A 19,715-nucleotide genomic window follows, 5' to 3' on the forward strand; every position below is an offset into this window, starting at 1 on the left:
ATTGGGTTTTGAGTGCAGTGGAGAAACATGGTTGGAAAGAGTTTTTCGCTTAATAGCTGTCTATACCAGTATAACTGATTTCTGTATATTGACCATGTGGTCTTTGAACTTGCGCAAATCATTCCTTAATATTATTAGATCGTATGATACTACGCACAGGATTTTCTAAATACACCACAATGTAAGCTTCAAATGATGACAAATTTTTACGTTCTTTTCAGTATTTATACCTTTTATTTCTTTTTCTTGATTCATGCTTCTTTCTGAAATTTACTGTAAAGTGTTTAATAAAGCTATAGAGGGGAGACCATCTTGCTTTGTTCCTTATCATAAGCAAAAGTGTTCAATATTGAAGGAAATATAATGTTAGCCGTTAAATTCTGGTGGAATGGCTTTGTCACATTTAGAAGTCTGACTTTTTTTTGAGAATTATTTTTCTTTTGTTTTCTGTTTGTAAACATGCATTAATATTGAATTTTGTCAAAATTTTTTCTCCATTGATATGATAAAGTACAATATTTCAATAATGTAATGGTATTCGTTGTTTAGTTTTAAAATGTTAAACTAATTTTGTATAATTGAATTACCTCTACTATTTATACTATATTTTCTTTTGTGTATATTCCTGAATTTAGTGTGCTAATAGTCTGTTGATAAATTTCCCATCTATTTGCATAAGGGATATTGGTTTGTAGTTGTTTTTTGTTTACTTAGTTTTTGTAATGCAATTATCTAGTTGTAGTATTAAGTATATGCAATTAATGAATAAAATTTAGAAGTATTTTCTCTTCTAATTTCTGAAAGAGCTTATGCATAATTGGTGTTATCTATGGCTTAAAAGTTTGTTTGAATAAACCAGCAAAATAATTAGGGCTTATAGTTTTTTTTTGTTTTTTTTTTTGTTTTATTTTTGTTTTTTTTTATTGAGAGCTTGCTAATAACAAATTTAATTTTTCAAATAGAAAACTTCCTAATATGTTTCTTTTTTCAGTTTTGATTTCAAGATGTGTCATTTTAATTGGTTATTAAATTTGTTGACATAATGTTTGCAAAATATCTCCTATTTTCTATTATGATATTTATTACTGTTACATTTATCATTTATTGAGAAACAACTATGTAGCATGTATCTTGATAGATGTTAAACATTTTTCTTTTTATATAATTACAGATTCAAAAGAAGTTGCAAAAATATTTTACAGTTAGGTTCCATGTACTCTTTATTTCTACTCAATAGTAGTATCTTAAATAACTCATAAAATATCAAAGCAATAAAATTGACATATAAACAATACAAAGAACTTATTCAGATTTACCAGTATGACATTGATGTAGTCACGTGTTTAAGTGTGAATGTATATTTTTATGTGATTTCATGAAGTATAAATTTGTGTAATCTTTTTTTAAATATTTGTATATTTAGTAATGGTGCTTCCTCTTTCATTTCTGATTTTGGTAATTGGTAATTAGTATATTTTTCTCTCTCTCTCTTTCAGCTTTATTGGTAGGATTTAAAAATTTTACTAGTCTTTCCAAAGTACCAGTTTTAACATTGTTGATTTCTCTATAGTTTTTTAAAAAATACTTTAATAAAATCTTTTACACATATTGTATTTATTTTATTTCATTTACTTGTTTGAGCTTTAGTTTTTTTGTTTGTTTGTTTGTTTGTTTCTTTTTCTAGCCTTTTCAAGTGAAACATTAATCATTGTTACTGAGGTAGGAGGTGGGACTCGATTCTGGAGGTAGGGCTCAGACACCAGACCAAATTGAGGACTAGTTGAATTAGGGCTGGGACAGAAGCAGCTTTCCATATGATACACTCACCAGTGTGAAATGTCAATTTACCATTTCCATGGCAACACTGGGGCATTTTGCATGTAATTAAAAGTGAGTATAAATATGACTTCAGAATGGACTCTGGGTTGCTATTATGGCCACACTGCCTATGGGGTCCTGCTCCACAAGGAGTAGAATCTTTGCTGCTATATATTGCCACTTCAATACAAGTAGTAGTTTAACACCACTGGCTCACTGTTGAATTCTTCCCTGGGTGAAGCTAAGAATCCTCCCAGACTAAGCCCTGATTTGGGGGTTTGCCTATCCTGCATCAATAATAAAGCATTATTTTGTGCTAATATAGGCACTTAGAAAATAAATTCCTCTCTAAGCAATGCTTTAAATCCATCCTATATTGTCTCTGTGTGTGTGTGTGTGTGTGTGTGTGTGTGTGTGTGTGTGTGTCAGGGTCTTACTCTGTTGCTCAGGCTGGAGTGCAGTAGTAAAATCACGGCTCACTGTAGCCTCATTCTTCTGAGTTCAAGCAATCCTCCTGCCTCAGGCTGTTGAATAGATGGACTACAAGAACATGTCATCATGCCCAGCTAATTTATTTTTAATTGTATTTGGAGAGATGGGATCAACAGCTCAGAATGTTGATCTGGGCCTCATGCAATCCCCCTGCCTAGGCATCCCAAAGCTGTGGGATTACAGGCAGGAACCATCATACCTGGTCATCCTATACAATTTGATATGTCGTTTTGGTTAATATAACTTAATTCCAAATATTTTCTAATTTCTCTTAGTATTTATTATTCAACATATGAGTAATTTATAATGTATTATTATCTAAATATCTTGGAATTCTCTATTCATATGATGCTTATTGATTTATAAATTGCTGTCAGAGAACACACTTTGAAATTGAGTCGTGACTTTCATCAGGCCTTACTTTATGTTACATCCTATGGCCTATTTAGGTAAGATTTCAGTGTGCATTTGAAAAAAAAAAATCTATTCTGTATTTGTTTGATATAGTGTTCTACAAATTTCAGTTAGGTAAAGGTGATTGGTAATGTTCTTTAGATCTTCTACATGTTGACTGATATTTTTGTACATTGTTTTACACAATTACCAAGAAGATGATTTAATATTCCATATTAGGATTATGTATTTGTCTAGTTTTCTCTTTAGTTTTGTACATTTTTGTGTCATATAATTTAAAGCTCTATTGTTAAGTATGTACACATTGAGAAGTGTTAGGTGTTTTGATGAACTGAATCTTTCATCTGATACACACACATTTAGGATTCTTACCTATTCTTCTGAATTGATCCTTGTAAATGAAAATGTCCCTTTGAGATGAGTCCCTGTTGCCCAGGCTGGAGAGCAGTGGCGCAGTCTCAGCTCACTGTAACCTCTGCCTCACGAGATAAGTGATTTTCCTGTCTCAGCCTCCCGAGTAGCTGGGACTACAGGTGTGCACCACCATGCCCAGGTAATTTTTGTATTTTTAGTAGAGACGGGGTCTCATCGTGTTAGTCAGGATGGTCTCCATCTCCTGATCTTGTGATCTACCCTCCTTGGCCTCCCAAAGTGCTGAAATCACAGGCATGAGCCACTGTGCCTCGCCGAAAATGTCCCTTTTTATTTCTCCTAACTTTGTGATCCTTAGTGTTTCCATAGTTCATCTTTTTGCACTTCTTAAATTTTACCCCGGTTTTGTCATTTTATTTTAAAGGTGTTTTGTAAACAATGGATATCTGTTTCTTGTTCTTAAAAAAAAAAAAAATTCCAGTCCGCCACACTCGGCCTTTTAATTGGACAGTTTAGTCTATTTTCATTTAATGTAATTGTTAATATGATTGGGTTTAAGTCTACTACTTATTTGTTTTCTATCTATTCAATCTCTTTTTTGTTCCTACATATCTTCTATCCTTGTTTATTTTCGGTGGTCTGGCTATTTGGATAATACTCTTTCCTTCAATTGTCTTTTTAATTGTGTATCTTTTCTATCTTTAGATTTGCTCTATAATTTACTATATGACTTTTAAAATTATTAAGTCTACATACAGCTGAAATTGTACTCCTTCACAAATAATATGAGAAGCTTCTGAGCTGTGAGTCATATCTCTTTTTTCATATGCTACCTGCTAGCTTATGACATCACTGGAGAGGCATCCTTGCCCTTCAGTTGTACCCCTTGAGTTCTGCTCCTTGGTGGTAGCTAGCCATTTTGTAATCTGCCTCCAGTCTTCAAAGGGTGGCTACAAAGTATTCAGTGAAGCTCAATATGCAGTCCTCAGTGAAGCCTTCACAGGCTGGAGCCGAATTCTCTTAGCCCTTTTACTTTTGTTCTAGTTTTTGATTCTCAAATTTTTGTATTTCCACTATCTTGTATTGTGGAGAAGCCCTGAATACTTTAGTATACTCCTTATTCAGATCTCAAACCCTGTCTCCAGTCATAAGTGTACTAGCCTTGGGGACTCAGTGAAAACAGGTAAGAAAAGAGGGCAGGCAGTTGCAACTATGTGGCTTATATTCCTTGGGATTCTAATCCATTATATAAATCCGCATGTACTACCTATTAAATGCCCACCTGGTTTTTCCTTAAACCTATCTGCCAGTGTTGGATTTATCTTTATAATCTTACTTCAAAATTGTAAATGATAAAATCAACTGTGGGTCCCTCATAGAAAACTGTTTATTACTTAGTATTTGGTTCTTATAGATTTGTTTGTGCTTCCAGCTATGTATTTATTTTAATGTTAGCATTCTGTAGCTTGCATGACTTGTTCCCCTGGTTCAAATGAAAGTGACAATCTCTTGCTACTTTCCTACACTGTAACCAGTAATTGTGCTTCATTTTTCACTTAACCCTATATTTTAAGCTCTCCCATGAATCTACAATTAAATCTAATTACAGTTCATGTTTGTTGCATAAACCATGCTATAATAATCCTTTTACCTGGTCTTGGCCCCATAGATCCACTCAAGTCTGCATTACCTCCCACAGGCTGTGTTGACTCCCTGGCATCTGTCTCCTTATGAACTTTAGTTAAATTTATTGGAAGGATTGCTTTTAATTGCTTTCCAGAAACATCATGAGAAACAGAAGCTGAGTTGACCTTTCTTTACCTCTTCTACTATGTTTTTGTTGGTTCTATTCATATCTTAGGTGGCAGGTCAGATTTTGTCAGTTTTACCTGATGCTGAACTCTCAGCTCCTCCCTTTGCCTCGGTATCTACCAGAGCATGCTGCCTCTGGACAAGCCCACACCTGAAATGGTACAAACAATTGTACCATTTCAGGGCTTTAGATCTACCATCCTAAGCATCTGCCAAAAGTTCTGAATGAAACAAATGTTCTCCAATGGGAGTGTGAAAGTAGGAAAGAGCCAAGGAGATAAGTTATTTTTTTCCCTTGGAGTGTTCCTAGGCAAATATTTTCTATAATGTTTCTTCAGTAATTTGCAAAATTTCACATGCAGAGCTATTCATTAAGTCCTGTGTAGCTCATTGTAAAATGGAAAGAACTCCAACACAACACATTGCATTTTTTTCTCATTCTCTCTGACCTTCCTTCTCTTCCTCTATACCTTTATTGTCCAGGATTTCTTCTCCCAAATAAAGCTTTAGTACCCATTTTTGTCTTCATCTTTGTTCTCTAGGAACTGGAATATAGTGGTTAATAATGCAGTCAGACCAACTTGGCTCTGCCACTTCCTAGGTGTATGGTTTCTGAATGTCACTTCATCTATACAAACATCAGTTTATTATATAAAACAAAAGTAATATTAATAAATAATTTTGTGATTACATCAGTGTAGTTAGAAGAGCCCTAGATAGGAAATAACAATTAATGTGGCCTGACTGGTCAGCCTCCAAGTATTCCCTGCCTCTGCTTCACATCCTTTCTCCCAGTCCTGTGTACTTGCAATCATAACAGATAGTGGCAGACCCCGAGAAAGGCCAAAGCCTGAGGCGTTAATGCAAACAGGGAGAATGAGCCCAGATTTCAACACTAGTGCTCTGAGACAGCCAGCTCTAAGGAGAAGAAAAGGCATGCAGCAGAGATGGAAAAGAAAGCAGACATGCAGGAGAAAGATTATAGCTACAAGAGACCATGTGATGAAAATGACTTTTGACATGATTGTAGATAGCCTCCACTTTGTAGTTTATGGTTCTTAGTAAAACTCAGTCATCACAGCTCTGGTTTTCCATGTGTTAACCCAGTTTTCTCAAATACCTTCCCATTTTCCCCAGAAGCAAATTCATAACAGATTTATATTATTTGCAATGAGAATTTTAATTGAAATATTCTCTAACATTTTTCCAATCTTAACTTCTTTTTTATCATATATTTTTAAATTCATCAACATTTACTATTAATCAGCATTAATAAACTATTATGTTTTTATAAACGATTTTTCTTTTCATTTTAAGAATAAAGACACAAACATACACATGATATGTTATGTGTGTGTGTGTGTGTGTGTGTGTGTGTGTGTGTGTGTGTGTTGTGTTATTACCAAGGTCTGTGAAGTTGAGCATTACATATTTAGGAAGAATTACCTTATCTTCTCTCAGCATAATGCCGTCACATCTTCGGTGCTCAGTAAATATTAGTTTGATATGAATATTTAAAAATCTCAGAGTGCTAACTATAGAATTTGGTAAAAATGAATACATCTTCCAATTGTATTAGTGACAGAGAAATTTTGCTTGGAGTTTAGACATGATGTTTAAAACATGAACAAATGTCAGAAAAGTATTATGATAAACTTTACTTTAACACTAAATAAAAACATTTTCTCTCTTTCTTCTAAGGATCAATAATTTGAAAGGTTAACATGTACTTCTTTGCATAATAACAAGAGGCAAAAGCACTGGCAAAGCTTCAAAATCAATACACATATTGGAGAACTGTTGAAACTCGTGGCTACAAGAAATAAAATTGAAGAAATGACATAACAACCAATTATTGCTATCAGGTTTAACAAGATAACATGAAAGAAAACAAAATTTATTGTAGCTTAGTGGCTAAAAATCAAATTATACATTTCATATAAGAGCATATATTGCTACAAATTTTATCATTCTTCTTTGCCAGTTCATATCTACTGTAATATAAATTTCATCAATCCTATGATTGTATCGTGTGTCAATATTTAATTCTTAAGCTACTGTAAAGCAAAATGTTATCAGTAGCATTGTTTGTTTTATATTTTATATGTGATATTTAAAAATGTGATATTATAAAGCCCCACTTTGTAATACTTCATGTTCTATAAATAACAATCCTGGCTATTAATAAATGATTAACTTTTCCATGTGTTTATTATAACAAATGTTAATCACTGCATGTTCCCCAAGTACTTGCTTCCGTTGTTATCTTTGCATTGGTACCTAAGTGTATTTGTGGGAGAAGTGTGTGTATATACTAAAGAAGATGTTGCAGTCATTTACATTTACCATTATATACATAAGGTCCCATAGCTAGTTAATTTATAGTTTCATGATCACATATTATGCTAAATGTGTAAATGGTAGCTTTCCAAATATTATCAGCTCTTTCATGAATATATGATTAAAAAAGATATATCTGGCCATTTATAATTTGAGAAACAAAAACAACTACAAAATTATTTATATTTTAAGCTATGCAATGCAATTTTTAGATTGGAGTACCCTCTCTGATTTACAAATGTGCTGCTTAATATGTGGATGAAAAATTCTGTAAAAAAGAGGGCTGGAAAACAAGAGTAAATAATGGAACAATTCACACAGCAAGAATGTAATACATTTATATTGAAAAAATAATGAATTAGTGAATTAGTGCATTAATGAATGAATAAATTTGTTCATGCCTGCATGATGGATGAATGAGTAAAACACTGAATTAAAATCACAGAAGTTGTGGTTAAATTGGAATTTCATTTGTGTTCTCCAACTGAGTGACTTAAATTTGGAAAATATAGACACATGTAAACAAATATGTTAATATACATTTACATGTTATAAAATATATATTTTATAAAACATATAACTATATGTTATATAGTTTATGTAGCATAGCTTATATCTTTATATTAGATACTGGATAAGGATGAAATTCACCACACTAAAAGAAGCAGCAGCATATATTTTTTGTCCACAGATTAGCTGACCTGATCAAAGAGGACTTAAAATGAAATTGTAGGAATCAAACCAGATACCCAGATAAAAATGTAAATGTTGATATTATGAAGAACATTGTACTATTCATTCAGCACCAAACATGAAAGTAACAAAATTGACGTGATATTTTAACATAAGAATTCCAAGATGTGGTAATAAAGTGCTCATCGTTGTATTACTTTACGTGAAAAAAAGAGATCTTATTCAAAATTACTAACACACTATTAGGTAAAGCAGAATTTTGTTTTATATTAAGAAGATATAACACACCTGTCTAGAATTCTATTATTCTGGGAATGAAAATACTTTATGGGATATTCTGATGGAGAAAGCTGAGAGGGAAATGAGCAACAAAGTTGTATGACACTATTAAAACTGGTTGAGCAATACGAGGACATTTATAATACAGTCGAGATACAGATCAAAACTCTAATACAGAAAAAAAATTAAATATGGGAACTGCAAATTTCAGGTAATTCTAGAATTTTTACTCTATAAGAGCATTGTATCTAATAAATTGCTCATATCAGAGATAAATGAAACTATTTGTGTCAACTTATGGAAATTGGAAATGAAAGAATTCTGAAAATTTTGGGATAACCATAATTAAAGAGTTCAGTAATATTGAATATACAATAGGCCTAAAGAAAAAGAAAAAAAAAACTGTTGACCAAAAGCCTATAGCATGTTGGTTACTTTCCTCAATATACATTATATGCCTGGGAGATTTTGCAATTTATTAAGAGTTTCTCATAGCTGTAGATCATCTTGGGAGGCATAATTAATCAGTTTATGCCTGGTTCAGGCATGATCAGGCCAGAAAAATCTACCAGGAAGCCAGAATAGTAATCTCCTACCATTAATACTTAAAAATCATTCAAATCAAATTTTTACACAGTTTTTGATCTAGAAGTGTATGTCACTTCTGAGAATATAAATTAAAGACAGTATTTAGAAATGCAGGCTCCAAGAAACAATCAAGAGTCACTTGAGTTTTAAAATAAAGGACCTTAAATGCTTATACAGGCAGACAGTGGAATAGGTGAGCTATCAAACAAAGGATGCTGAAACAAACCGTGGTTTAACAGCCAGAAGGCATTACCAATACTTGTTTGGAAGAGCAGAAGGAGACATTAACAGAGTCCCAAGTCAAGGATAATCTAACAGAATATGCACCCAGGGAGGAAAGAGCTGTTGCCACTCCCTCTTACTTGCCTGCTTTCTACCCTCTCCTTTCTACCCTCCCCTGCCACCCAAACTCTCACTAGTATAGCTCATTGGTCAGACACAACCAGAAGCCAAGCTGGAGCCAAGGAGATGCAGCGACAGGAGTTAGCTCCTCTGTATTTTGAAAGAGGAAAGCAGAGGAGGAATGTAGATGTACCCTAGCATTGATAGGCCCCAAACCACATACAAGCATTGTGAACTTGGACACATTGTGCAACTACTCTGAACTTTGGAAGCTATATCACTTTTCTTTTGAGAATAAGAGTGTATATATATATATATATATATACACACACACACACACACACACACTTTAATATACATTATATATAATATGTAATAAATTGAAAACCTTAGATTACATAAAAATTAGAGATGTGACAAAATTAATTCAGCAATCCATAGAAAGGAACTCAAAGAACTCTTTTTTTTGTTTGTTTTTTGTTTTTTTCAAACAGAGTCTCGCTTTGTCACCCAGGCTAGAGTGCAGTGGTAAGATCCCGGTTCACTGCAACCTTTGCCTCCAGGGTTCAAGTGATTCTTCTGCCTCAGCCTCCCCAATCGCTGGGACTACAGGCATGAGCCACCATGCCCGGCTAATTTTGTTTTCTTAGTAGAGACGGCGTTTCACTATATTGGCCAGGCAGGTGTTGAACTGCTGACTTGGTGATCCGCCCACCTCAGCCTCCCAAAGTTCTGGGATTACAGGCGTGAGCCAACGTGCCAGGGCAAGCAACCTTTTTTAAGACACAATTTTTACCAATGTGATTCAAATATTATAAGCTAGTCTTTTTTTGGCAAAAGAGCAACAACAGAGCACAAAACTTTACTTACCCTGTGATCAAACTACATGAGATAAATATGCATACCTAGAGAAATTAGTATAATGCAACCTAGCAAAATGATAGCCACAACTTTATCTGTGTGCTAAGAGTATGAGTTTATTTTAGGTGTTTTATTTTTGTATTTTCCAAATTTTAGCTTTTTATGGGAAATGAAACAATAAAAGTTAAATTACAAAGGATGGAGGCAGCATGCTGTGGAAGTGGAAGGATGTAGAACCTGAATTTAAGGATAGACTCATGTGCTTATTGCTAACTATAAAATCTTGGCCAAATAAATTTCATCTTTTAATAAATTAAAGCATCTCAGTCATACTTTTATCATGTATAAATTATAGTTAATAATATCTAAATTATAGCATATTTGTTGGGATTAGTGAATTTAAAAAAACAACATGAATAACATAAAGGATTACATTAGTGCCTACTATAAGATAGTAGACTGAAAATTGTTCACGAAAAATCCATTTCTTCTTCTCATATCAAACTTCTGGATTGTATTTCCCAACCCTCTACTGAAACTAGGTTCAAGAATGTCAATTAATTAATTTTTAGTGCAAAATAAACAATGCCCAAACTGTGGCTTCAAATAAAAGGCATCTATTAAATTCATACTTCCTTGGATTTGCCTTTAGGTTGGGCTCAGCTGGGCAATGTTGGTCTCAGCTTAGCTCTATTAAATGTCTTCAATCAGTAGATGGCTGTGTGAGGGGCAAACCACTTAAAAGCCTCAGCTCAGAAGAAACACACATCAATTATAATTACATCTTGTTATATGAAACTCTTCAATATAAATTGCTGAGATGTTAGAAAAATTCTGTGATTTATTTTGTCCAACTAAGTAGCCACCAGCCGTATGTAGTCATTGAGCACTTAAAATAAGGTTTGTGTGACTAAATTTTAATTTTATTTACTTACAATAAATTTGAAATTAAACAGCCACATATGACTTAGACCACCATATTGGACAGTGAATGTCAGACATTAAAGAGAGAGTATACTAGAGAACAAAAAATAGTCACAACTATTTTGTCTCAAGAACCATGGCACTGGCAATCTGACTTTTCAGCAATTATCAATGAGTTAAAATCCACTTCCTCTCTTCTTCTATTTGGACTGTTTTTATGACCATCCTTTGGCCAAAACAACATGGCAGAAACACTTGCCAGCTTCATACCTAGCCTCCCTCTCCTGGAATCTGCCCATCTATCAAATGAGCAAAAGCTGCTAGCTTGTGCAACAATGAAAGAAAACCAGGCACAGAGTCAATGACGTTGTACACCCACAGTCCCAGAGATGTGAGACAGCCCATTAAAATCATCTTAGCCATCTACACATGAAATAAAATTAAACTCTGAAATCTTAGTGTATATAAAGTACTTAATGCAGCATCAACCTGATTGGTGTTTTTGAAATTATCACTAATACTATTAGTACTACCAGTAAGCATCATTATTTTTATTATGACCACTGCTATTACTATCACAATTACTCTTAATGTGTCTGCGATGACCACACTACTATTACCCATGTCACTACTACTGATAATTATGAACAGGATTAAGTAAAATATAGATATCAAAGAATATGTATGTTGAAATAAAATAACAGGAATATTTGCCTCCTGCTTACCTAAGTTTCAACTTAAAATTTTTAGCATTTAGTTAACAGATGCTTACGTTAATAACCTTTGTCCAAGAGAAAGGCAGTATAGGTGGTGGTAGTTAAGAACAATGCAGACTGGGGAATCTGATATATCATCTCTGGATCCTGGGGAATTTATTTACATTTTCTGTGCCGTAGTTATCTCATATATAAAAGAAAATTATAATTGTGCTTTCTTCATAAGATTGTTATAGCAATTACATGTTTTTCTTAACACATATAGAGTTCTTAGGAAAGTGGTTACTTTAGGTAATTAAACCAATGTTATTATTATAACCTTTAGGAAGTCTGCATGAAGGCTGCATTAATGTATGTTCTATTTATACACTTCGGTAAATTTGAAAAAAAATCTGTTTTTGAAATTTATTGAAACATCAATCATTTTGAAAGTTCCATTGAAAAAGACTTTTAAAATCTATTTGTCTTTCATGTATCTTAACCCCTCATAAAATCTGATATGAACATATATGCTGATAATAAGATATGAAAAACATGTTAGTAACAGAAGTGACTTTTCCAATTATGTGAAGTATCTCCTTAAAAATCAGTGAATTGCTATTCTATAGGGAAAAAATTGATACATTAGAAAATGTAAAAGATATCCTATGAAATGTGTATCATTACTAAAAAGAGGCATTCTTTTTCTAAAATTAGCAGATTTATTTTTGTGAACCCTTACTTTTTTTGTTTCTCCAGCATTGCATGATTTGGGGAAACTGCCCCTTCCTCACCCTTGAAATTAAGGTGGAATAATCACCCATGGGAAAGCACAGACACCTTCCTTCACCAAAAACAGAGTGGTGGGATGTAATTGGCTGAACTGTTGTTATGAGCTGTGCCACTTTAGCTTAAGAGATAGTCGGATCTTGTCTTAGCATTATCAGACAATTTTTATGCCAATGTACTTGGAAAAATGTGTTCAAGTTGCTGCTTCTTAAACAACTGGAGATTCCTTTGTTTCTGCTCTTCTGAAGCTCTTATTTTCATAATCCACTGTTACCATGAGCTATCCACGGTCATTCCCATATCCTGTTTTCTTGCTTCAATTAGTTATTGTCACTTTCACAAGATGTTCAAAAGAGCCATTTGAGGAAACTTTGTCCAATTTATGATTCCTGTTGATTAATATAAAATGAATTGGGCCAATAAAACAATCACTAATGAAATAACGTAGGTAAGAATATGTATAATATACATAAGACTATGTAAAATAGTTTTATCACACATACCCACATATAAAACAAATTTTTCTCCTCTAAAAAAATAGTATGCCTCAGAACTACCTGCTCTATTAGTGGAACATAGTGCTAATTTTTTTTAATATTTCTTCTCAATTATTTCTGAAGTTGGGAAGTCCATACACCAACAAAGAAGAAGAGAAAATGAAAGAATAATACTTAGTGTTTCAGCAGGCCTAGCAAATAAGAGAAAGATTTCTCACAGTTCCTCACAAAATAGTCTATAATCTTCCCTTTATCACTCATTGTATTTACTTAGTTAATAGGAAATCAATCTTCATAAATTTGGGTTCACTTCAGATTCTACCAATTTTAAAATCTGGTTATTATTTACGGTGGATAACAAACGGCCTCTTACTCCCTGTTGACAAACATGACACCTGATGATCATCTGACTTCCTGTGTGGATCTATTTATACAGAGAATATTCTGGTTGGGGGACAAAGAGTTTGGTATTATAATTCTCATTGAATTAATTACGTAATTACGAATTAATTTAAAGTAAATTAAAGCTTTCTAATTTCTTAACAATGATAAAATAATGCTAAAAACAGTAATGCTACATAAAGTATATTAGACCAAATTACCTAAACCTGTACAGCAATGGATCTCAACTGTTCTCTTTTTCCAACAGAAATAAATGGTAAGACATTTGCCTAGGCATCAGTAGTGTTATATCAGATAGAGTCTCGGCAATGATTATATAACACATTCAAATTAGTAATTTGAGAGACTATTTACAAAGCTATAGGCAGAGTTAAGGGCAACTGGATAATGATATTAGAGGACCTCAGAGCTGGAAATAGCTAGGAAACTCTTTTTACCTTAAACCTCAGAAGACAAGGAGACAGAGCAGGTACCAAAACCAACAAGGGCAGCAATTGAGGTACCAACTTAATGAGAGCTGTGGCCTTCAGGACAGGAATGCAGTCATCCAGTGTGAGCTTACAGGGAGAAAGCTGGGGAATATACACCGTGACTTCATCTTCTTCTTGGTCACTTGAACTACTGCTAGTATTTTTCACTGGTCAAACCAGTTGGAAGAAAGAGGGGAAAAGATTCAGTTTATGAAATCTTTATAAGTCAGCTTCCCAGGGTCCAGAGTAGGGTGGAGAAAGGAGGGAGCTTACTAGAAAGGGAAATAGAAAATCTCTGCAACAAGCGGCTTACTGCTAAAGTGAACGCAAAGGAGGGCAGGAATGGAGACAGCATATGCCCAGCAGAAATCTCAAGTAGCTTCATATTTTCCAGGTGACTTTATATATTGTGCTAGGAAGCGTATTTTCTCCCTTTAGTCAATTTACATTGCTGCTTCCCTATAATTTATAAAATGCATAGTTTATTTCAAATGGCTTTGCTTACTAATTTTAAAATATCTTAATTTATATAGGGAATATGCTGGTTGAGGGACAAAATTAATTGCTGAAATAATTTCTCAACTTGTTTTGGTTGGTTTGATATTTTAAAAATTATAACCAATATTTTTGTTTAATATAAAAATGTTTAACATTAGGTCTTTGAGATTACTAAGTTTTAACATAAAAACCAGGATGTTAATTTAATAAAGCAAATAAAACAAAAGATTTTAAAGTATGCTTATTTTAAAAGCTACTTTCTAAATCTAAAAATCAACAATAGTTGATTTGGTAATTGCCTTTACCATTTCCTATTCTAACTAGCCAATGACAGGATACATTGTCTCTTCAAGAACAACAACAAAAAAGGCATATAAATTTATCATAGTGGATTGTACCAAGTATTTTGAGGGAAAATTATAATCTAAGCACGTTGATATGCCTTTTTGTTTTCTACTTAATGAAAATTTGACTATACATAATTAAATAGTCCAAAGATATGCATTGCAATTGCACACATATTATGTAACTGTGAGTTTTTACAATGTAATTTGAAAGTATCAATGTGATTTGCCATAAAGAGTTTTAGTGAAAACAAAAACAAACAATTGATATATATATAAATAGGTAGCATAGGCATCGCATCAAGTGTATATCAAAGGAAAATGAAGTAGTCTCCAAATTAGTATGAAATTAGGCTCTATCCACTGAATACATGTGGTCTTCTTGACGATGTATTTTGGATTCTTAGTTACAACTGCAGGAAGTAGATTCTGGCTAATGAAAAGAAAAAGGAATTTAGGTATGTTATAATTGAAGAACCCAAGTCAGATGCAGGGCAGCCAGAGTTTTAGCCAAAATGGCACCCTGAATCTGTCCCTTGAAGTCATTACTGCTGTCTCTGCTGAAATCTAGGCACTGTCATGGGTGCTTGTGAGTACAGGCCGCTGGAGAATGTAATGCCCCTGTGGTTTGAAATTCAGATGTTACATACATAACTGCTACTGCCTTTACTCAGAGTGAATATTTCTACATTGTTCTTTGTATCACCAACCACTACGGTGGAGGATGTATTTTGTAGCCTGAGACCGGGTTATGTGCTGTGCTCCCTGTACAAGAAACGATAGGAAAGTACGTATCTGGCCTGTAATCCCAGCACTTTGAGAGCCTGAGGCGGGCGGATCACGAGGTCAAGAGATTGAGACCATCCTAGCTAACACGGTGAAACCCCGTCTCTACTAAAACTACAAAAAATTAGCCGGGCGTGGTAGCTCACGCCTGTAGTCCCAGCTACTCGGGAGGCTGAGGCAGGAGAATGGCGGGAACCTGGGAGGCGGAGCTTACAGTGAGCCGAGATCGCGCCACTGTACTCCAGCCTGGGCGACAGAGCGAGACTCCGTCTCAAAAAAAAAAAAAAAAAAAAAAAAAAAAAAATTGAAAGTAAGTATCTGACAATTTCAAAACTTGTATTTGGCAAGGGAGTTCCCCTTCCTAACAAGGATGGGAAATGTTCTCAATACAGAAAGGGTGTCAAACACTGGAAAACCAAAACAATAATAAACAAAGTACCAACAGGGTGTGGGCACCTGGGAATTTTTTGAATAACCAGATTCTCAAACTTTACTTTTGTTTTATATTCTAATTAGATATTCAATATTTTACCATTTAAATGTCTTATAATTTTATATATTTCACATAAAATTGAATATTAATATATGATAATTAATATAAAATGTTATATATGTTTATGCTTAAATGCACATGTATAATTTAATATAAAATATTGTTTATAATTTTATAACTTGAATAACCTATAGTTATTTACTAATTAGATATCAAATAACTGCCACAAGATGTCTGTATTTTGTCTCACTTTAATAATAATAAAAATAAGGATTATTAAATGTGTTATAAAAGATAGCAGTTACATGAAATTAACTTAATTTTCTCTTTTATTAAAAAAAGGAAAATAAACAACAGTTAGTTGGAAAATTAAACCACTGAAGTTATTTAGCTATTATTTTCTCTATGAATGAACTTTTCATGACATAACTTGCATACATTTGATTAAAATAAATGAAAAATGGAATTTCTGCACATGTATTCCAGGACTTAAAATAAAATTCTAAAAAATAAAAATAATACATTAGAAAACAAAAAGTCACTTTTTTTTTGAGACAGAGTCTCACTTTGTCACACAGGCTGGAGTGCAGTGGTGCAATCTTGGCTAGCTGAAACATCCACCTCCTGGGTTCAAGTAATTCTCCCGCCTCAGGCTCCCGAGTAGCTGCGATTACAGGCATGCACCACCAAACCAACTAATTTATTTTTTCATTTTTATTTTTGGTAGAGATGGGATTTCACTATGTTGGCCAGGCTGGTTTCGAACTCCTGACCTCAGGTGATCCACCCACCTCAGCTTCCCAAAGTGTTGGGATTACCAGCATGAGCCACTGTGCCAGCCTAACAAAACATTTTAAATCTGCACTTTATATTTATGTCAAATCTTCAGGTATAGGAAGAGGAGTGAGGAAGAGGTAACCAGGTGAGAGTATATATCACTTTGTGTATATGTGCTTGGGTCAAAAAAAGGACTGTAATTATATGGCATAAAATCTAATAAAGTGTATATAGTGTATAAAAGAGTAGATGGCAGTTACCTTAGTAAGAAATATCTTTTTTATATTGATGCACAGTGTTGAGGAACAAATGTTTGTTTAAAAGTAGACAACATCTTAATAAACATGTATAGACCTGTGGAAGTTTGGGACCTTGTCAAATCTCATTATTCATACTGAAAGAAAAAAAAAAAAAAAAATATATATATATATATATATATCAGTTTCCTATAAATAGAGAGAGGAACTATGTGCAAAGCTTAATTTTGGGAAGCAAAACCTTTGGTGTGTAAAAGTAACCTGACACCAGTAGGGTCAGGTAAACAAAATGTACCACATAAAATGACAGTTCCATAATTTTACTTAGTTAAAAAACAAAATTACTGATTTCATTGCCAATACTAAAGATTTATTCAAGCACAGAGGTGGTGAATGAAACACCCAGAATATCTAATAAATATTAGTCTTGGACAATCATTTGACATCTTTTATCATTTCTGCTCAAAAACACACTATTCTTCCAGATTCAAAGGCAGTTATTTAGGCATTTTCATGCTCTCCTACCCAATATTTAAAAATCTCTGGCAATCAAAACCATGGCTGAATTTACAGTAATTACAGAAAAAAAATGAGAAAGTTAATAATTAATAATTTAAATAAATAATATATGGGGACATATCATGTGTCGATTGCACTGAATTGACCTGATTGTAGATATAATTCATTCATTAGTGCATTCATTATTCATTTATTTACTTAACAAACACTATTGAAAGTCTATGATGTAGCAGGAATTGTGAATAAACTTAATTAAATACTGTATCAGTTTTAAGGAACCTACAATTCATTGGAGAGAAATTATATTTGAGTAATACCTGATTTGGAAGTACAGAGGAGTATTACATTAGACCAGGGAGTAATTCATAATATCCATAATTAGTGAGTTATTACACTATAATATTTGCTATATTTGAGTATATCTGTACTCTTATTTACACATTTTTAAAATGAAACTTCAAATCAAGTTAAATGTCTGGAAAGAGAATAACCATGATGACTGATTAGAGATTCATAATCTATTTCTAATACAAATAGATATAAATGCATAACCTAATTTTTATCTCATGTAACATATATAGTTATCTGATGTCTCTGATTTTGGATAACACTAGATTTGAGGGTGAAGAAATTCATCCAGGTGAAAATTAGAATCATTGTTTTATTGAAAATAAGAAAATAGACCTGATTAATCCACAGATTTGGAGAAAGGAATTTTAGATGAGCAAGAGCAAATTTGAGAGAAAAGTAAATGTGCAAAAGCATGTTTTGATGAGAAAACTCCAAGAAGATGGATATGGCTATTACTAGTTTTTTCTGATTTTACATTAACCAAGTATGGAACTTATCTGTGAGATTGATCTGCCCATCACTTGTTCCTCACCTTCTTCTATAAACAGAAAGCTGCTCTCTCAATGGAAAACCATTTCATGGGATTCAGGCGGGACCAACTCTACCTCTCTCTGCAGTGAAGGCAGACCAATGACAGAAGCCCTAGGAATCATATTTATAGATCTCTCTGACCACGAAGTTTCCTTCAGAGATGATAAGATGAACCAACGTACATCAACCTGTATTACATGAATGTAAAATCATGTCTAAATTCTTTTTTAAAATTATTATTATACTTTAAGTTCTAGGGTACATGTGCACAACGTGCAGGTTTGTTACATATGTATACATGTGCAATATGTCTAAATTCTTTTGGCAACCTTCTTTCCTCTATTCAAGAATTTTGCCATCTTCAGCACAGAAATATTAACATTTTAGATGTTGCTAAATATATGTTATGATGAAAAAGAAGGAGCAAAATTACACTTCAGTTAGCATAGCGGTAAATTTATAATTAATAGATGTAGGCCGGGCGCGGTGGCTCAAGCCTGCAATCCCAGCACTTTGGGAGGCCGAGACGGGCGGATCACGAGGTCAGGAGATTGAGACCATCCTGGCTAACAAGGTGAAACCCCATCTCAACTAAAAAATACAAAAAATAACTAGCCGGGCGAGGTGGCGGGCGCCTGTAGTCCCAGCTACTCGGGAGGCTGAGGCAGGAGAATGGCGTAAACCCGGGAGGCGGAGCTTGCAGTGAGCTGAGATCCGGCCACTGCATCCCAGCCTGGGCGACAAAGCGAGACTCCCTCTCAAAAAAAAAAAAAAAAAAAAAAAAATTAATAGATGTAACATTTAGTGCAGTCATCACAAGGGATGGTTGATAATTAACATACAAATAAACTGATGAAAACTGACATGGAGGCTGTTATAAATTATATATAGTGGTGGTGGTGTGGGGTGTGTCAGTGTGTGTGTAAGTATGTGTGCATGTGTGTGTATGTGTGAAGCAATATAGTGTAAAGGAATAATGGATAATTCATAGTCATATTTAAAATTCCAAAGAAACTGTTAACAAGAGTACAAAGGGTTCTAGTCCACATTAAATAAAATAGTTGAAAATAATGTGAAAAACTCACCAGGAAAAGACATGGAAGACAGACCATTACAAAATAACCACAGCAAAAACAAACTGATGGTACAGATAGAAAACAATGACAAGATGGTAGATTTCCAACCATATTATTCCTTGTGTGTAAATTAATTAACCATTCTGATTAAAAAATAAAACTTTAATACTGAATAAAAACAATTCAACTCTATGTTCTAATATATCATAAATATTAAAAAGCCACAACCACTTGGTCCACTTGCATTTCATTGCCCAAGTTTTTTTTTGACAAGAATTAAAGAGATAATTACACT

The 19,715-nt window shown here is 33.6% G+C and overlaps 1 long non-coding RNA gene across 4 annotated transcripts in view; it reads right to left on the reverse strand.

Moving 5' to 3' along the window:
* Window positions 1-12,169: 12,169 nt before the first annotated feature.
* Window positions 12,170-19,715, reverse strand: part of LOC105483501 (uncharacterized) — a 31,914-nt gene continuing 24,368 nt past the window's right edge. For 2 of the 4 annotated variants that reach the window (XR_988352.3, XR_011606494.1), the window contains 2 exons: window positions 13,756-14,247; window positions 12,170-12,808 (listed from right to left, as the gene is read on the reverse strand). This is a non-coding gene — a long non-coding RNA (uncharacterized lncRNA). The remainder of the gene's footprint in view (window positions 12,809-13,755; window positions 14,248-19,715) is intronic. The other 2 variants (XR_011606493.1, XR_011606492.1) reach the window with 2 other exon arrangements.

This window comes from Macaca nemestrina, chromosome 8 (genome assembly GCF_043159975.1).
Source record: "Macaca nemestrina isolate mMacNem1 chromosome 8, mMacNem.hap1, whole genome shotgun sequence".
NCBI lineage: Eukaryota > Metazoa > Chordata > Mammalia > Primates > Cercopithecidae > Macaca > Macaca nemestrina.